The sequence below is a fragment of the Giraffa tippelskirchi genome, chromosome 8 (assembly GCF_054371585.1).
Source record: "Giraffa tippelskirchi isolate mGirTip1 chromosome 8, T2T-mGirTip1v1.2.pri, whole genome shotgun sequence".
In the NCBI taxonomy this organism is placed as follows: domain Eukaryota; kingdom Metazoa; phylum Chordata; class Mammalia; order Artiodactyla; family Giraffidae; genus Giraffa; species Giraffa tippelskirchi.
The window spans coordinates 109,300,335-109,321,280 of NC_137282.1; the positions used below are offsets into that span (position 1 = coordinate 109,300,335).

General features: G+C 39.4%; 1 long non-coding RNA gene across 1 annotated transcript; it reads right to left on the reverse strand.

Moving 5' to 3' along the window:
* Nucleotides 1-288: 288 nt before the first annotated feature.
* Nucleotides 289-19,357, reverse strand: LOC145516840 (uncharacterized). Its single transcript, XR_014061803.1, has 5 exons — nt 19,162-19,357; nt 18,813-18,949; nt 5,859-6,057; nt 4,118-4,243; nt 289-686 (listed from the first exon to the last, which is right to left on the reverse strand). It is a non-coding gene; the product is annotated as an uncharacterized LOC145516840 (long non-coding RNA).
* Between the last annotated feature and the right edge of the window lie 1,589 nt (nt 19,358-20,946).

Genomic DNA, 20,946 nt, shown 5'->3' on the forward strand with positions numbered 1-20,946 from the left:
AGATATTGCTTATAAATCATAACTCTCTTTCCAGCTGAAATTAGAATAGAGCTTCAGAATCGTTCTCAATACAACCCTCAAGATAGCCACAACCCATACACTGGTTTGAACTGGGTTTGATAAAAGTATGATCTCATTTTTGCACAACTTTAAAAAGCCTATGTATAATATAGGGTACCAGAATTAATGTGTAAGATTATACAGACCTAATTGCATCCTGGGATAAAAATCCAAAATAATATTGGCCTTACCAAAATTCTCTCATCGAACATGAGGCTAAAGTTTTCATGCTAATGCTTTATTGGAGCTGCAATCTTAGAGATGCATTAGGGGAGGGAAAAGGGAAGTGGTCAGGGAAAGAGAGAGAGCAAATACATTGTGGTATCTTATTAAGGAGTAGGGCTGATGGCTCAAACAAAACACCTCCAGAGAGGTGATGTGGAACACTGCTCCTTAGAACAATCCATTGAGTGAAGAAAGGATGAACAATTTCTCTGCTGGTCCCTTCCTATCTTCCTGTCACTAGTCAAAGTCAAGGGCTTTAGCCCTTTCCTCCTTGGCCTCTTCAGGGAGCCAGTGGGAGTGCCACAGCCTCTGCAGTTCCAGTCCAGCCAAAGGACAGGCACAGTGTCCCTTCTTTCAGGTGGCAAGGACAACGGTAGCAGGTGAAACTTGCCAAGACAGTCCTATTAGGGAAGCAAGGCAAAGCAGGGCCAAAGAGCTTCAGGTTGTACATTATTTGCGTTTGATACATGTATGATCTCATTTTTGCTCAACTTTTTTAATATATACATTTATATGTGTATAATATGCATTATATTTGCATATATGTATTTTCAGTCCCTTGGACTGCAAGTAGATAGAACAAATCAATCCTAAAGGAAATAAACCCTGAATATTCACTGGAAGGACAGATGCTGAAGCTGGAGCTCCAATACTTTGACCACCTGATGTGAAGAACTTACTCACTGGAAAAGACCCTGATGCTAGATTGAAGGCAGGAAGAGAAGGGAACGACAGAGGATAGGATGGTTGGATGGCATCACCGACTCGATGGAAATGAGTTTGAGCAAGCTCCAGGAGATGGTGAAGGACAGGGAAGCCCGGCGTGCTGCAGTCCATGGGGTCACAAAGAGTCAAAACGACTAAGCGATTGAACAACAAATGTGTATTTGGATAGGATCGTTTGGAGGAAAATACACATAAACATTTTCTGAGGTTACATCTAGTGATTCTTTTTTTCTTTTTTGCTTATCAAAATATATTTTTAGGTTTGCTTTCATAAATTTTTATTTCCTGCATGAAATAAAAAGGGGAGATAAATGCTGGTAATTAAAAATCATTTTTAAAGTATAATAGTATCTAACAAATAAATCACAACAAAATTAAGAAGATAATTCTCCTGAACAGAATTTAAAAGTAAAAACGACCTTTAAAATATTTTTATGTTGCTATTTCTCAGTCACTAAGTTGTGTCCGACTCTTTGTGATCCCATGGACTACAACCCACCCCACCAGGCTCCTCTGTCCACAAGGTTTTTCAGGCAAGAATATTGGAGTGAGTTGCCATTTCCTTCCCTAGGGGATCTTCCCAGACCAGGGATCAAACCATGTCTCCTACATTGGCAAGCAGATTTTTTACCTCTGAGCCACCTGGGAAGTCCAACATTTTTTTACAGCATATGACAAAAAGTATATCTGCCCATATATATACTGAATAATGAATGTGCTTAGTTGCTTTAGTTGTGTCCGACTCTTTGTGACCCTATGAACTGAGGCCTGCCATGCTCCTCTGTCCATGGGATTCTCCAGGCAAGAATACTAGAGTGGATTGCCATTCCCTTCTCCAGAGGATCTTCCCAAGCCAGGGATTGAACTCACATCTCTTGCATCTTCTGCATTGACAGGCAGGTTTTTTTTTTTTTTACCACTAGTGCCACCTGGGAAGCCCACTGAATAATGAATACCAAATTTAAAAATGGAATAAATAAGAAATCCATAAAACAAAAATATATGCATGTGTGAAAAACTATTACAATTAGAACCACAAAAGACCATTTTTGGCACATCAAACTGACAAATATTTTTAAATGGTAATACCCAGTGTTGGATAAACGGTACACAAGGATACAAGGGGAAACTCTTCATGAATTGCTGGTAGGCACATAAACTTTACATGTCTATGGATAATATTTTGAAATACAAGGCTGTGGATTGAATTGTGCCCCTCTCAGTTCAGTTTAGTTGCTCAGTCGTGTCCAACTCTTTGCGACCCCATGAACCACAGCACGTCAGGTCTCTCTGTCCATCACCAACTCCCGGAGTTTACCCAAACTCATGTCCATCGAGTCGGTGATGACATCCAGCCGTCTCATCCTCTGTCGTCCCCTTCTCCTCCTGCCCCCAATCCTTCCCAGCATCAGGGTCTTTTCCAATGAGTCAGCTCTTCGCATGAGGTGGCCAAAGTATTGGAGTTTCAGCTTCAGCATCAGTCCTTCCAATGAACACCCAGGACTAATCTCCTTTAGGGTGGACTGGTTGGATCTCCTTACAGTCCAAGGGACTCTCAAGAGTCTTCTCCAACACCACAGTTCAAAAGCATCAATTCTTCGGCACTCCGCTTTCTTCACCGTCCAACTCTCACATCCATACATGACCACTGGAAAAACCATAGCCTTGACTAGACAGACCTTTGTTGGTAAAGTAATGTCTCTGCTTTTTAATATGCTGTCTAGGTTGGTCATAACTTTCCTTCCAAGGAGTAAGCGTCTTTTAATTTCATGGCTGCAATCACCATCTGCAGTGATTTTGGAGCCCAGAAAAATAAAGTCAGCCACTGTTTGCACTGTTTCCCCATCTATTTCTCATGAAGTGATGGGACCAGATGCCGTGATCTTAGTTTTCTGAATGTTGAGCTTTAAGCCAACTTTGTCACTCTCCTCTCTCACTTTCATCAAGAGGCTTTTTAGTTCTTCTTCACTTTCTGCCATAAGGGTGGTGTCATCTGCATATCTGAGGTTATTGATATTTCTCCCGGCAATCTTGATTCCAGCTTGTACTTCTTCCAGCCCAGCATTTCTCATGATGTACTCTGCATATAAGTTAAATAAGCAGGGTGACAATATACAGCCTTGACGTACTCCTTTTCCCATTTGGAACCAGACTGTTGTCCCATGTCCAGTTCTAACTGTTGCTTCCTGACCTGCATACAGGTTTCTCAAGAGGCAAGTCAGGTGGTCTAGTATTCCCATCTCTTTCAGAATTTTCCACAGTTTATTGTGATCCACACAGTCAAAGGCTTTGGCATAGTCAATAAAGCAGAAATGGATGTTTTGCTGGAACTCTCTTGCTTTTTCCATGATCCAGTGGATGTTGGCAATTTGATCTCTGGTTCCTCTGCTTTTTCTCATCCCCCTCAAAAATATCCATATGTTGAAGCCCTAACAGCCAATGTGACTATATTTGATGATAGAACCTTTAACTCTCATTAAGATTAAATGAGAACATAAGGGTGGGTCCCTAATCCAATAGGGTTAGTGTCCTTATAAGAGGAAGGAAGGATCCCCTGGAGGATCCCCTGGAAACCCACTCCAGTATTCTTGCTTGGAGAATCCCATGGATACAGGAGCCTAGTGGGCTACAGTCCATAGCGTCCCAAAGAGGTAGACACAACTAAACTGACTTAACATGTACACTCGCAAGCAGAGGAAGAAAGAGATCAGAACTCACTTTTTGTGTGCACAGAGAAAGGACAATGTGAGGACACAGCAAGATGGTGGCTACCTGCAAGCTAGGAAGAGAAACCTCACCAGAAATCCAACCTCTGCTGCATCTTTTATTTTGGATTTCAAGCCTCCAGAACCACAAAAAAATAAATTTCTGTTGTTGAACCCACTGAGTCTATAGCAATTTATGTATGGCTTTGGGCAACTTCCTAATGACTATTTGTGCCTCAACTTTTCCATCTATAAAGAGGAAATGATACTATCTACCTCGAAAAACTACTGTGTAGATTTAGATAACGAGGCCATAATCAAGGGCTACTATAAGTAGTGGCATCACAGTGAGTACTGAGGATTCAAAGAGTCAGAGGATTTCATGCATGGGTTCAGCCTACCTTAACTGTGTGACCTGGGGCGAGTCATTTCACCTCGCCTAGCTTCAGGGTCTTCATCTTTAAAATGAGGACTCTGACTAGCTGATCTTGAGGATCCCTGTGGCTCAGTCCTCATAAGAGGAAAACCTGCATCGTATCAACAATGGGAAATATTATGACTTTAGGCAGTATGAAAAAGAATGTAAGAAACTGCCTTCTGATGCTGTGCTCTTCTGAGGGTAAATAGTCATTTCTGGCCTTTCTGTATAACAGGAGATTTTCACATTAAAGAATGCCATTCTCCACATGATAGTGGCAGTAGTTTTCATAACCATTGCTTACAAACATATACCATGACAAAATGGTACTAAGCATTTGGCATTGCTCTTAAATTAATTTTTATTTTAATTAAGTCCAATAGCAACCTCATTTACTTGAAAAATAGTAACACTTCCATGGGAGACACTTCATTTATCTCATTCACAGGCCATGCTTGGTCCCCCTTAACTTCTTGCAGACCACTCCAAGACCACTCAAAGGGCAATTTGGGAACCACTACCAAAGACATCTTCTCAAGGCTCTGCAGGGAGGTGAAAAAGAAAGACCTTTTCTTTCCAAGCCTGTCCTCCAGTTTGAAACTGAACCAAAAGGTGCAAGGTGCTTGTAGCCTCAGGAAGATTGCTACTGGTCAGAATGTCAGGCAGTGTTTAGACACCTATGCAAACCATGGGCTTTCATGGGGACTGCCTGGAAGTGAGTAATCTTCCCTGGAATCAAAAGGCATTCCCCTCAGTAGAGCCAGAAGCGCAAAAAGTAGTAGATCAGATGCTTGCCTCTTTGGGTAACCTTTATCATCAAAGAGAGACCTTACCATTGATTCATGAAAAGATCAGCCCTTAAACTGAAATCATTGTTTGTTATGATTGCTGAGTATGCAAGGCAAAGATTTTGCTACAGAATACACTGGAACCTGTGCTTGAAAAGTAGTTTTCAGTCACTCTGTTAGTCTCAATTTCCTTATCTAAGAAATGAAAGTGAAAATAATGTGAAATTCAGTGAAGTGTTGTTAATAAAATAGTTAAAAGCTCTTAATAAATTTCAAACCACTATGAAAATAGAAGTTGTTAATACTAATAGCATCATGGAAATGTTCAAGTTAAATGATACTTGTTTATCTCTCTGTGGAAATCTGGCAACCCAGATAGAAAACCTTTTAACAACATATAACCAATTTAATCCCTCAGCAAAACCTGTGTGTGAGCATCAGCCTGTCAAAGCTGCCTTCTGTGCATAAGAATGATCCATAGAAGCCCAAAGGTTGATTATAAAACCTCAAGTGTCTGCTTGCCTCGAGCCATTTTAGATGAGCTATTCAAGACGAATCCAAGTAATCAGTTTCCTCTGATAGACAGGAGGAACAAGGAGAAAAGCTTAATTTCCCTGCTGGAAAGGAGGCACACCCATTGTTGTCTACCTTTCCATAGATCATATTTCTAGCTCTTTGTTCTTACTTAACAGTATGGCTTCAAGCTTAAAATTTGTTATCAAATTTGTATGCTGGGGAGGACCATGTTAGTTACTTTACAAAAATGCCCAAAAACTCAGAGGCAGAAATGAAACCAATTAGTTCAGTTGATATGTAATTTTTTCTAAATTTAAGGGTGTATTTATGATTTCAGAGGAGAATAATTATTTTATATTGTATATTTGGCATTAAGTTCTTAAAAGTAGAATCTTATTAAATGTATCATCAAATATTTACCTCAGTCTTGCCTGTTCTGTCTTGATAAGAGAATACCTCCAATCCAAATTATTAATTAATACCTAATTAAAATTCCAAAGCATCTTCTTGGATGCTGATGGAGCACAGGATTCAGACCTAGACTGACAATGTTTTATGTCAATTTAAGGAAGTCTTGTCATTTCTCTGAGCCTTCTTTCCTCATCTACAAGAATGCTTCCTAATGAAATAAGAAATGAATAAAATGAGAAAATGAGAGTGAAAATGTTGTAATTGGTATATAAACACCAGTGACTGCTGTTGCTATTACCGGAAAGGTATTAGAATAAAAAATGCCCAATTATTCTCTGTGACCCAAATGCAACAACTGATACCAACATTATTGTCACTTTTCCTCACCATCTCAGTGCAGTATGAACACCAATAGGAAAAAGATACATGTATTCTAAAATATCAGAGAAGGCAATGGCACCCCACTCCAGTACTCTTGCCTGGAAAATCCCATGGATGTAGGAGCCTGGTAGGCTACAGTCTATGGAGTCACACAGAGTCAAACATGACCGAAGCAACTTAGCAGCATTCTAAAATATAGTTGAAATGATATGATGCCTGGGATTTGCTTAACAAATTAAAAAGAGCAAGTTGTAAAATAATATAAGCTATGTGCTTCCTTGTAGAGAGATATAGATATGGAAATATGGATCTAGATACCGAGTTAAATAGAGAGCAACAGAGGCAGAGACATGGAGAGTGATATAGATACAAGGTCTAACAAATCAAAGTGGAGTCGGAGAGCGAGATGGCAGAAAAGAAGGGCATGGAACTTACCTCCTCCCACAAATACATTAAAAATAATTATACATGTGAAAAAATTCTCACAGAATATTTATTGAATACTAGTAAAACTTATACAAGCAAAATTGCAAGAAAGATCATCATGTAACTGGGTAGGCTGAAAGAAAATAGGAATCAGGATGGAGGGAGGGAGCTGTCAAAGAGGAAATTTTGCCTCACCCTAGGAACTCCCTTCACTGGCTGGAAGATCAGCTGGGACAGATGGGAAGCTTCAGGGTCTCAGAGGAGAATGCAGCAACTGGGCTCCAGCAGGCAGAACAGAGAGACCAGCACAGAGGGTCCTGCCCACCTCCCTGCACTCCCCAGTCCAGGACATGCATCCACTGGTGTGCATGGGGGCTGAATGCTGAAAACTTGGGTTTCAGTGGACAGACCTGGGGAGAGGAATGGGGTTTATTGCACAGAGACAGTCTGAAGGCGCTGGAGTGTGGTTTGAGCTGCAATCAGAAGTGGACATAGGACAGACCCGGGATCTGCCATAGGAGCCACATTGCTAATGGGTGCAAAGAGAGGTGGAACCCTGCATAGCAGCCTTGTTCTCAGCATGTCCATAGCAGACACAGTCCCACCTCTGTGGGTTCTGGGAGCATGAAAGCACCAGCGGGTTGTCCCCACACCCGTAAGGAGGTGGGGCTGAAATCTGAGCCATCCCAGCCCCCCCCAACCCCACCTCCGCACAACTTCAGAAGCTGGGCTGAAATCTGAGCCATCTCCCAGTAGCTGTGCTATCCCATGGATTTATGCACTGTCAATGGCTTTGTAAGCTCAGTGCCTACAGGACATTTGAGCAAATTACTGGTGCTCTCATGGTTAGGGCAGGTCCAGCGTTAACAGCTACAATCTTTGTGGGCACATGTGGAGGTGGGGCTGGGGTCTGAGATAATTGCATACCTCCTACAGCAGGTCCAGGTGCATGACTATAGCTGTCCTGGGGCCTGACTTCAGCAAATCTGTGCCAATGAATCTGCGCTAGTGACTGGGAACATAGTGCCTAAAGGGCACCTAGACTGACTGCCTTCGTTCCCATGTTTGAGGTGGGGCTCAGGGCACTGCCAACAGTGTATTTTGTGAGCCCACACAACAAAAGGTGGCAGGTGACACCATGGCGCATGCACCTCCCAGGAGACATCTCCTGTAGAGGAACACACAGTGGCTCCTCTTCCAGTAGAAGTACTCCAGTCCCATCTACCTCACACAGCAGCTCTGAAATGGATCTGGGGGTTTCTACTCCAACAACTGGGGAGCAGACCCTGTACCAGACAGGTCTCTGACAACCACAGAGCAAACAGGAGGCCCTGCTCAATATCCAGAGCAGGCTCGGGTCACCACAATACCAATCACATCAACAACCAAGGGGAAAACAGCCAGCACACACTGAGGAGCAAACAGGAGGCCCTGCTCAATATCCAGAGCAGGCTCGGGTCACCACAATACCAATCACATCAACAACCAAGGGGAAAACAGCCAGCACACACTGAGGAAAGACATGGCAGGCGCCCATACTATAAACAGCCCTCACACCAGAAATACTGGATTCATGAAACCAACACAGGGATTTTTTTGTGGGATATTTCCACATTAAAAACAGACCATCAAGACCACAGTAGATGACAGTTTCTCCTAACCTCATAGAGTCAGAGAAATATAAGTAAAATGAAGAAGAAGAAGAACCACTCTCAACTAAAAGATCAAGGAAATTCCTCTGAAAGAACAAATGATAAAACAGAAGCTGAAGCTCCAGTACTTTGGCCACATCACAGGAAGAGTTAACTCACTGGAAAACACCCTGAAGCTGAGTAAGACTGAAGGAGAAGGAGAAGGGGGTGGCAGAGGATGAGATAGATAGTATCACCAACTCAATGGACATGAATTTGAGTAAATTCCAGGAGACAGTGAAGGACAGAGGAACCTGATGTGCAGCAGTCTATGGGGTTGCAAAGAGTTGGACGTGACTTAGCAACCGAACAACTACTCTAGTCTACCAGATCCAAAATTCAAAAAGGAGGGAATAAAATACTGAAAGAATTAAGGACTACTATCAATATAAATGCAGATTACTGTAAAATGTAACTAGAAGCTATAGAGAAGAGTCAATTAAAATTAGAAAACTTTTTGCCAAGACAAAAGCCAAGCTAAAGGCAATAAGTAGCAAACTGAATAATACAAAAGAACAAATAAGTGATCTGGAAGACAGAATAATGGAAATCACCCATTTAGAACAGCAGACAGAAAGACAAATGAAAAAAATGAAAGCAATATATGAGACCTATGGAATAATATAAAGCATGCCAATCTACACACACAAGGAATGCCAGCAGGTGAAGAAAAGAAAAAAGAGGATTGAAACTGAATTTAAAGAAATGATGGCTAAGAACTTCCCAAACCTAAAAAGGAAACAAATATCCAAGTACAGGAAGCACAGTGAGGGCCAAACAAGATGAACCCAAACAAACCTACACTAAGACATATTACAATTAAAATGGCAAAAGTTAAGGGTAAAGAGAGGATTCTAAAGGCAGAAAGAGAAAAACAAAGAGTTAGTTACAAAGAAACCCCCCACAAGGCTATCAACTGACTTCTCTACAGAAATGTCACAGGCCAGAAGGGAGTGGCAAGATATATTCAAAGCCCTGAAAGGGAAAAAATTTTCAACCTAGGATATTCTACCCAATATTATCTTGTTGCTTAGCCAAAAATAATAATAATAATAATTATCTTGTAGTTTTAGCAAAAACTAAAAAAATACAGCAATATTAACCTATTCTAAAAGAAATATTAAAAGCTCTTTTCTAAGTAGAAAAGAAGCAAGAAGATATAGAAAAGAGAAAATCACAATTGAAAAGTAAATCACTTAAATAAGCCAGTACACAGATTAAAAAAATAATTCTCATGAGAGTGATGAAAACTACAATGAACAGAAAAAGGATAAACGTGAAAATATAAAAGAAGACATCAAAATAATAAAATGTGGAGGAAGTGAGTGAGAAACTATAGATTATTTCTTAGAATGCGTTTGAGCCTATATGACTCTCAGTCTAAAGAAAATACCAGGTATCCCTGGTGGCTCAGTGGTAAAGAATTCTCCTGCCAATGCAGGAGACATTGATTTGATCCCTGATCCAGGAAGATCCCACAAGCCACACAGCAACTAAGCCTGTGCACCCCAACTATTAAGCCTGTGCTCTAGAGCCCAGAAACTGCAACTACTGTGTCCACCTGCTACAACTACTGAAGCCCATGCATCCTAGAGCCCATGTTCCACAACAAGAGAAGCCACCACAATGAGACACCTGCATGCTGCAACTAGACGGTAAACCCCACTTGCCACAGCTAGAGAAAAGTCCATGCAGCAGTGAACACCCAGCACAACCAAAAATGAATGAGTAAATAAAACTATTGAAAAAAAGAATATAGGTAGAGAAATGGGTTAACATACTTGAAAAACAGGGTAACCACAAATCAAAAATATACAATAGATTCATAAAAGCCAAAAGAAAAGAACATGAGTACAATACAAGGGAAAACCATCAAACTACAAAAGGAAGAACAAAAAGAAAAAGGAACAAAGAAGAAATACAAAATCAACTGGAAAACAAGGTCTAAAATGGCAATAAATATATATTTATCAATAATTACTTTAAATGTCAATGGACAAAATGCTCCTATCAAAATACATGGAGTGACAGATTGGACAATAAAACAAGAACAGCATATAATATGCTGCCGATATCAGATCCACTTTAGGGCAAAGGACACACATAGATTGAAAGTGAGTGGATGGAAAACAGTATTTCTTGCAAATAGAAATTACAAGAAAGTGGGGGTAGCAATACTCATATCAGATGAAACAGACTTTAAAACAAAGGCTATAAAGAAATATAAAGAGGTACAGTACATAATAATAAAGGGATCAATACAAGAAGAAAATATTACACCTGTTAATATATATGCATCCCAATATAGGAGCACCTAAATACATAAATACTAACACAGCCATGCTATAGTCCATGGGGTCACAGAGTTGGACATGACTGAGCAACTGAACAACACAGACATAAGGGAGAAATTAAAGTGAATACAATAATAGTAAGACTCTTCAATACCCCACTGGTATCAATGGACAGATCTTCCAGACAGAGAATTGATAAGGCAACAGAGACCCTAAATGACACAATAGAATAGTTAGATTTAACTGGTATTTTCAGAACATTGCATCCAAAGAAAAAGAAACCAAAGCAAAAACACATTCTTTTCAAGTGCACATAGAACACTCCCTAGAATAGATCTCACACTAGGGAACAAAACAAGCCTCATCACATTTAAAATCATAGAAATTATTTCAAGCATCTCTTCTGATCACAACTGCATGAAACTATTTACAGTAATTGACAAGAGAAAGAGAAACGAGAAAAAAATTACATGGAGACTAAACAACATGCTACTAAAAACCCAATTGGTTAACAATAAAATAAAAAAGGAAATTAAAAATACTTTGTGCCAAATAACAATGAAAACACAACCATACAACACCTATATGATGTAGCAAAAGCAGTGCTTAGACGGAAGTTCATAATGATATAAGCCTTCCTTTAAAAACAAGAAAAATCCCAAATAAACAATCTAACCTACCACCTAAAAGAATTAGAAAAATAAGCACAACAAAACCTTAAGTTAGCAGATGGAAGTAACTAATAAAGATTAGAGAGGAAATAAACAAAATAGAGATTTCAAAAATAGGAAAAAATCAATGAAACCAAAAGCTGGTTGTTTGTAAGGGGGAAAAAAAAATCAACAAACCTCTGGCCAGGCACACCAACAAAAAAAGAGACAGGACCCAAATGAAAAACTAAGAAATGGAAGAGGAGAAGTAACAACTGATATCACAGAAATACAAAAAAGACATAAGAGAATACTATGAACAATTACATGTGAACAAATTGGACAACCTAGAAGAAATGAGCAAGTTTCTAGAAACATACAGCCCACCAAAACCAAATCAAGAAGAAATAGATAATTTGAACAGACTAACCACTGGAAGCAAAATAGAACCTGTAATTTTAAAAACTCCCTGCAAACAGAAGTCCAGGACCATTTAGCTTCACTGGAGAATTTTACCAAACATACAGAGAAGAATTTATACTGATTCTTCTCAAACACTTCCAAAAGACTGAAGAGGAGGGGACACTCTCAAAGTTATTGTATGAAGCCATCATTCAGTTCAGTTCAGTCACTCAGTCGTGTCCAACTCATTGTGACCCAACGGACTGCAGTATGCCAGCTTTCCCTGTCCATCACCAACTCCCGGAGTTTACTCAAACTCAAGTCCGTCGAGCTGGTGATGCCATCCAACTATCTCATCCTCTGTCATCCCCTTCTCCTTCTACCTTTCCCGGCATCAGGGCCTTTTCCAATGAGTCAGTTCTTCGCATCAGGTGGCCAAAGTATTGGAGTTTCAGCTCTAACATCAGTCCTTCCAATGAATATTCAGGACTGATTTCCTTTAGGATTGACTGGTTGGATCTCCTTGCTGTCCAGAGGACTCTCAAGAGTCTTCTCCAACACCATAGTTCAAAAGCATTACTTCTTCAGCACTCAGCTTTCTTTATAGTCCAACTCTCACATCCATACATGACCACTGGAAAAACCATAGCTTTGACTAGATGGACCTTTGTTGGCAAAGTAATGTCTCTGCTTTTTAATATACTGTCTAGGTTGGTCACAGCTTTTCTTCCAAGGAGCAAATGTCTTTTAATTTCACTACTACAGTCACCATCTGCAGTGATTTTGGAGCCCAAAAAAATAAAGTCTCTCACTGTTCCCATTGTTTCTCCTATTTGCCATGAAGTGATGGGACTGGATGCCATGATCTTAGTTTTCTGTATCTTGAGTTTTAGGCCAACTTTTTCACTCTCCTCTCTCACTTTCATCAAGAGGCTTTTTAGTTCCTCTTCACTTTCTGCCATAAGCGTGGTGTCATCCGCATATCTGAGGTTATTGATATTTCTCCCAGCAATCTTGATTCCAGCTTGTGCTTCCTCCAGCCCAGTGTTTCTCATGATGTACTCTGCATATAAGTTAAATAAGCAGGGTGACAAAAACAGCCTTGACGTACTCCTCTTCCTATTTGGAACCAGTCTGTTGTTCCATGTCCAGTTCTAATGGTTGCTTCTTGACCTGCATATAGATTTCTCAGGAGGCAGATAAGGTGGTCTAGTATTCCCATCTCTTTCAGAATTTTCCACAGTTTGTTGTGATCCACACAGTCAAAGGCTGTGGTGTAGTCAATAAAGCAGAAATAGATGTTTTTCTGGAATTCCCTTACTTTTTCTATGATCCAATGGATGTCAGCAATGAAAATCACAGTCACAGAAAACTAATCAAACTGATCACATGGACCACAGCCTTGTCTAATTCAATGAAACCATGAGCCATGCTCATCATGTAGTACCACCCAAAATGGACGGGTCATGGTGGATAATTCTGACAAAATGTGGTCCACTGGAGAAGGGAATAGCAAACCACTTCAGTATTCTTGCCTTGAGAACCCCATGAACAGTATGAAGCCATCATTACCCTGATACCAAAATCAGACAAAGTTAGTACTACCCTCCCAAAAATTACAGGCCAATATCTTTGATGAATATAGACACAAAAATTCTCAACAAAATATAAGGAAACTGAATCCAATAACACATAAAAAAGATCATACACCACAACCAAGTTGGATTCATCCCAGGGTCACAAGGATGGTTCAACATATGCAAATCAAATAATGTGATACACCACATCAACAAAAGAAAAGGCAAAACCACAAGATCATCTCAACAGATGCAGAAAAACTATTTGATAAAATTCAACATCCATTCATGATTTTTTAAAAAAAAGCTCTTACCAAGTGATTAGAGGGAACATATTTCAACATAACCCACAGCCAACATAATACTCAATGGTGGAAAATGTCCCACTAAAATCTAGAACAAGACAAGGATGCCCACTCTCACCATCTCTATTCAACATAGTATTGGAAGTCCTAGCCATAGCAATCAGACAAGACAAAGAAATAAAAGGTATCCAAGTTGGAAGGGAAAAGGTAAAATTGTCATTATATGACTATAACACAATATTCTATATAGAAAACACTAAAGAGTCCACACTAAATTACTAGAACTGATAAATTCAGCAAGGAAATCGGATACAAAATTAATATATAGAAGTCAGTTTCATTTATTAACACTAACAATGAAATATGAGGAAGGGAAAGTTTAAAAAAAAAAAATCTCTTTTAAAATTGTACCAAAAAATAAAATACTTAGGAATAAACCTGACCAAAGAGATGAAAGATTCATATAGCTGAGAACTCTAAAATATTGATAAAGGAATTGAAGATGATACAAAGATGGAAAGATAGTTCATGCTCTTAGACTGGAAGAATTAACATTGTTAAAATGACCATACTATTGAAAGCAATCTACATATTTAATGCAACTCTATCAAATTGCCCATAACGTTTTTTCACAGAATCAGAACAAATAATTCTAAAATTTATATGGAACCATAAAAGACCCAAAATTGCCAAAGCAATCCTGAGGAAAAAAGAACGAAGTTGGAGGCATAAGTCTCCCAGAGTCCAGACAATACCATTATAAAGCTAAAGTAATCAAAACAGAGTGGTATTGGAAAAAAAAGAAAAGACATGGATCAATGGAACAGAATAGAGAGCCCAGAAATAAACCCACACATGTACAGTCAATTAATCTTTGACAAAGGAGGCAAAAATATGCAAGGGAGAAAAGATAGTCTCTTTAGCAAGTGGTGATCAGAAAGCTGGGCAGCTGCATGTAAATCAATGAAGCTAAAACTCTCTCTCATACTATACACAAAAATAAACTAAAAATGGCTTAAAGATTTAAATATGAGGCTCACCACCATAAAGCTCCTAGAAGAGAACATAGACAAAACATTTTTCTTAGCTCAGTCTCCCAAGGCAATAGAAATAAACAAATGGGACCTAATCAAACTTACAAGCTTTTGCACAACAAAGGAAACACTATAAACAAAACCAAATGACAACTTACAGAATGGGAGGAAATATTTGCAAATGAAGCTACTGACAAGAGATTCATTTCCAAAATATGCCAACAGCTCATACAACTCAATAAAAGAAAATATCAAACAACCCAATAAAAAAATGGGCAGAAGACCTAAATAGACATTTGTCCAAAGAAGACATTCAGATGGCCAATGGGCACATGAAAAGATGCTCAATATCAAAAATTATTAGAGATATGCAAATCAAAATTATAATGAGGCTTCACCTCACATTGGTTAGAATGGCCATCTTTAAAATGTCTGCAAATAAAAAATGTTGGAGAAGGTGTGGGAAAAAAAGAATCCTCCTACACTGTTAGAGGAAGTATAAATTGGTGCAGCCACCAGGGAAAACAATATGGAGGTTCTTTAAAAAACTAAAAATAGAGTTGTCATATGATCCAGCAATCCCATTTCTGGGCATATATTCAGAGAAAATCCTAATTCAAAAAGATAAATGCACCCCAATGTTCATTGCCGCACTGTTTACAACAGCCAAGACGTAAAAGCAATCTAAACATCCATCGACAATGAATGATAAAGAGGATGTGGTGTATTTATGCAATGGAATAACAAGGATGAAATAATGCCATTTGCAGCAACATGAGATTGTCATACTAAGTGAAGTAAGCCAGACAGGGAAAGGCAAATATCACATGATATTGCTTGCATGTGAAATCTAAAAAAAAAATGAAATGATACAAAAGGACTTATATGCAAAATAGAAACAGACATAGAAAACAAGCTTATGGTTACCGAAGGGGACAGGACATAGGAGGCACAAATCAGGAGTTTGGGATTAACATATACACACTTTTTTATATATAGTATATATATACTATATATGTTTATAAATAGTAGTATACACACTACTGTATATAAAATAGATAACCAACAAGGACCTTCTGTATAGCAGAGGTAACTATACTCAATACCTTGTAATAAACTATAAGGGAAAAGAATCTGAAAAAGATATAGTTACATACATACATATATATATATATATATATAACTGAATCACATTGCTTAAACCTAAAACTAAAACAGCATTGTAAATCAACTATACTTCAATTTTAAAAATACTGCAATAAATGTGCAAAAAAAATAAAATATGATACAAATGAATTTCTTTACAAAACAGAAATAGACTCACTGACATAGAAAACAAATTTATGATTACCAAAGGGGAAAGGGTCTGGGAAAGGGATCAATCAGGAATTTAGGATTAGCAGATACAAACTACTACCTATAAAGCAGATAAATGACAAGGTCCTACTGTATAGCAGAGGGAACTATATTCAATATCTTATAACAAACTATAATGGAAAAAAATTTTAAAAAGAAAATATATAATTTAAAATATATATTAAACTAAATCACTTCTCTATATGCAAAGAACTAACATAACATTGTAAATCAACTATACTTTAATAAGAAGAAATTTTTTAAATATCAAAGTAATCATATCTGGATGTAATAAGAGGCGGTTTATTCCCCTGTGACATCTGTATTTTCCAGCTCTTTTATACGGAATGCACTTATTTCTACAATTTTTTAATGTTTTTCTTATTTGGGGGGTTTTTTCAAAAAGATACTAGAAAAAAGTTTTAAGTTGATATATTCATGATAAGAACACGAAACACCAACTCTAACAAGAACTCTTGGTAATTGTAGCTTTGTACAGGGTAGTCCCTTCACTTGGACCATTCTCCCAGCTCCATCAACTCTTCAAATGGCTGGTTCTTTCTTACCTTTACATGAGTGATTAAATGCATCTCCTCAGAAATCTCTTAGCTAGCCTATCATAATTGGAGAAGGCAATGGCACCCCACTCCAGTACTCTTGCCTGGAAAACCCCATGGACGGAGGAGACTGGTAGGCTGCAGTCCATGGGGTCACGGACTGAAGCGACTTAGCAGCAGCAGCAGCAACAGCCTATCATAATTGTTGCTTTTTAGTCGTTAAGTCATGTCCGACTCTTGCGACCCCATGGCTTCTCTGTTTATGGGATTTCCCAGGCGAGGACACTGAAGCGGGTTGCCATTTCCTTCTCCAAGGGATCTTCCCGACCCAGGGATCAAGCCCTGCATTACAAGGTGTCTATAATGTAGTGTTTCCTGCGTTACAGGCAGATTCTTTACCGTTGAGCCACCAGGGAAGCCCCACCTATCATAATATGCCTGACATAATTTTGTAATTATATATTCTTTTATTAATATTTCTTTACTTCAGTGGTACCCAATCTTTTTGGCACCAGGGTCTGGTCTCGGGGAAGACAATTTTCCACAGACTGGGGAGGAGCGGATGGTTTCAGGATGATTCAAGCACATTACATTTGTTATACATTTTATTTCTGTTACTATAATATTAGCTCCACCTCAGAGTATAAGGCATTAGATCCTGGAGGTTGGGGACTCCTGCTCTGTTTGTTCATCGGCTGTCTCACATACCATGAGACTCACGTGCCAGGAGGCAGAGACTGTGACTGCTGTGTTCATCGCTGTATATCCAGAGCCTAGCCTAGAGCATGGCACATAAATACAATATAAATATGTATTGAACGGGTGAATGCACCAGAATCCATTCAGGAAGGCAGACATCTTCACCCAGATAGATCCAGGTGCATCAGACTCTAAAGGTGAGGGCAAGGTCTGAATAAACAGTCATCAGAGGGCTGGCATATCAACAAATATCTGCTTGCTGTATTAGAAATGAAAACTGAAGTGGTCGTGAATTATTTCCACTTAAATTCAAAGAACTTTTCAAGGCAATGCTTACTTGAAAATTCTAGAGCTAAAACAGTCCTTTAAAATCAAACCCTCTTTTGCAGATGGGAAAACTGACAGCAGAGATATCACACAACCAGGAACCTTGGTCCCCAGCTACCAGGCCAACATCCACTCATTGGTCCCTCTCTGACCTCAGTGTGACAGCAACGTTTACCTAGGCTCTCACAGACAGATAGCCCCAGAGGTTATTCGTGCTTCTGCTAGCATAGGAATCTGTAGGTAAACAAATAAACTCCCTTTTTCAATGCTCTTCGTACAGCTTGCTTATTCTATAAAACACAGATTCATGCCTAGTTTGACACTGAAAAGAAAAAGTGAAAGCGTTAAATGCTCATCGTGTCCGACTCTTTGCGACCCCATGGACTGTAGCCCACCAGGCTCCTCTGTCCATGGAATTATCCAAGCAAGAATACTGGAATGGGTGGCCATTTCCTTTTCCAGGGGATCTTCCCGATCCAGGGATCAAACCCGCATCTTCTACATGGGCAGGCTGATTCTTTACCACTGAGACACAGACAACTTTAAATAACCTGCCTAATTAGCAAGCAGTGGAGCTGGACTTGGATCCAGACAATCTGGCTCCAGCAAACACATTCATAACTACTCATGGGGTATTTTTGTTGGTGGAGGGGAGTTGGGATTTGTTTTGTTTGTTTGAAGAAGATAGATGTTTGTTTCTGGGTTGTGCTTTATAGCGCAAAGACACAGGATCCTGGTCTGCAGGGAAGAATCTGGTTTCCTCAACATGTGGCTTTTATCTGGATATGCAAGGCTGTCCCTGGGCTAATTGCTACTTTCTAGTCAGTGCGAAGAGGAAGAGGAGGGGAAGCAGCTTCCCTCTCTCCCAGTAAATTTTCAAACCTACAGAAAAAAATAGATGTTTAAAAAGTAGAGCCCAAGAACATCTCACCCAGATGTATCAACTGTGGACATTTTATTATACCATGTTTGTCTTGTCTTTCTTCATATACCTAGGAAAACACTGAAAGTTAAACGAAAGAGTACTTCTCACAGGATGAAGGGAAGATCAACATTCCAGTTAGAAACATTATGAATAGTAACAGTTGACTTGGTGAAATGAAATATTGTGGATGGCTTCCTTTTTTATTCTATTAGAAAGTTTGTCCCACAAAAGACTAAAAATAAATACCAGAAAACTTCTAAAAAATAAAAACATCAAAGCCGCAACAACACAAACATTGGCAGTCTAGTCTCTATACAAAGGGGATAAAACGACAGACACCTGGCTGGGTGGAGACAGAATGGACCTCAGAGCCGGTGTTCCAACTCCAGCTGCGGTTTGTGCTGAACTTTGTGATGACGAGGCAAGCTTTACCATCTGAGCCACCAGGGAAGCCCAGCTAGTCCTCCACGTGTAGCCTAGGAAACAGGCCTTCCTGAGCCTCAATTTCCTCGTACGTAAAATATGTGAAGACTCACTACAAATCTACATTTCCAGCAATTTCTGGGTAAAATCCAGAAGTCTGCCTCATAAGTCCAATGTAGGTGGTTTGTAGAACATATTCCAAGAAACACTACGTAGGAGGGGAGCTAACTAAGGAATTCGTGAGATGGAGGAAGGGGTCCCAAACCTGTTACACTGTTTCCTCAGCTCCTCTCCTTCCCTATTCCTGCTGCCTGTACCCTTATCCTCTCACACATTAGAAGATGCTCAAAAATTTGCCTCTCTGACTCAAGCTTGATCTTCTCCAAGTGAAGTCCTCCTATACCCTCTTCTCCACCCTGTACTCTAACCCCAATACAGACATGTTTTCCCACCAATCTCCAGCATAAAGCTTCTGCTTCAGATAGCTCAGTCTGCCTGGACACCATTATGACCTACACCATTATGACCACCTCCCCCTTGGCCTCACTCTCTGCCTCTCGTTCAGACCCCACCTTAGGGTCCTGTTCTTCAGAGAAACCCTCTTCTCCAGCTACCCTGAGTTCTCCCCTCCTTAAATAATCAGCATTTAATTCTACCCTGCTTTATTCTCTACCCAGCCCACATGTTTAATTCTGTGCATCCCTAAATGTGATCAGAGCTCCTTGAAAATATAAGCAGTGATTCTCCTTCCTCATGTTTGTTGTGACACTTAGCACAGTGCTAGACATAGAAGGTATACAGCTCAGTCTATACTGATTGGTTGAGTACTTAGCTGATTTATTGAGGGAAACGAGATGAGATTAAGGGATGAGACTTTATGAAGGTAAGCACAAGCATGGAGTTTGCTGTAGGCTGATGAACACTAAAGACCCTTGAGTATGGCTGAACCAATCTTCAAGGGTGTTTCAAATAACAAACTATAAGTGGCAGAATAAAATCAGTTTAAGATAAAATCTCAAATAATTGAAAAGCAATGAGCATGCAGCTGCTGTCACATGCTCTCTTGTGTTTTTGATGAGTTTCAATTAAAAATAGCCCTAATACATCAAAAACAACCTGGTGAATTCCCTTTATTGTCCCTCTAATATGTTACTAAGGAGTTATTGGTATCATTTCATGACTCGGGCACAAATGCCTCTAGGATTTATTGCTGGGTTCACATCTCTGCTCTTTTATGGATTTCTTCCAAGAGGGGCTTGAATACAGGGCTCCCATTATATGTCCCTTGTGGTAGGTTGGCTAGAGCAAGCTGCATCAGCAATAGCAATAAAGCTCACCAAGGCAACAACTGTTACTCACCAGTGTAGTTTGATTTAGAGCAGAGTGTTTCCAGATGGGTTCCGATGTAACCCTTTTTCTTCCATCTCCCAACAACATTGAAACTGAAAAATCAATTACAGGAGCCAGGTTTTATATGTTGCTGAGTTTTGCTGGGAGTGGTAAAAAAACATATATATACATGTATATATATATATTTATATGTATATATACAAAAGCATATTTTGTAAATAACTAAAAAAAAAATGAGAGAGCATCCAGGAATGTGGTAGGCGTATTTAATCAAGACAACCTAGACAATAGTAAAATAAGTACTATTGGAAAAAATCTTATTTATTTAAGGGCTTAGAAAAGCTTAAATCACAAACTCTTGGTTTGTTATGTCAACAGGTTGTCAATAAAAATCTGTTTACTGGGGTCAATAGAGTCACTAGTGCACTCATCAGTCCTGCTTCTTCAACCAGAGGCAGTCATCAAATCTCATTAGCTTGCTCTGTCTCCAGGAGAAGGGAGATCATCTATCAGTTACCCTTACTCTGTGACAAACCGTATGAAAAAGAGCTTTTAATCCACTGGTGCTCTAATCAGGGAAGGAGAGGATAAATGTCCTTGGATATCAGCTTTAACAGAAAGAGTCTGGAGAAGTAACAGGAGGATCATATGTGGGTCGCACTGTGTGGTTGTTTTATCTTAAATTAGCCAACAACTGCAG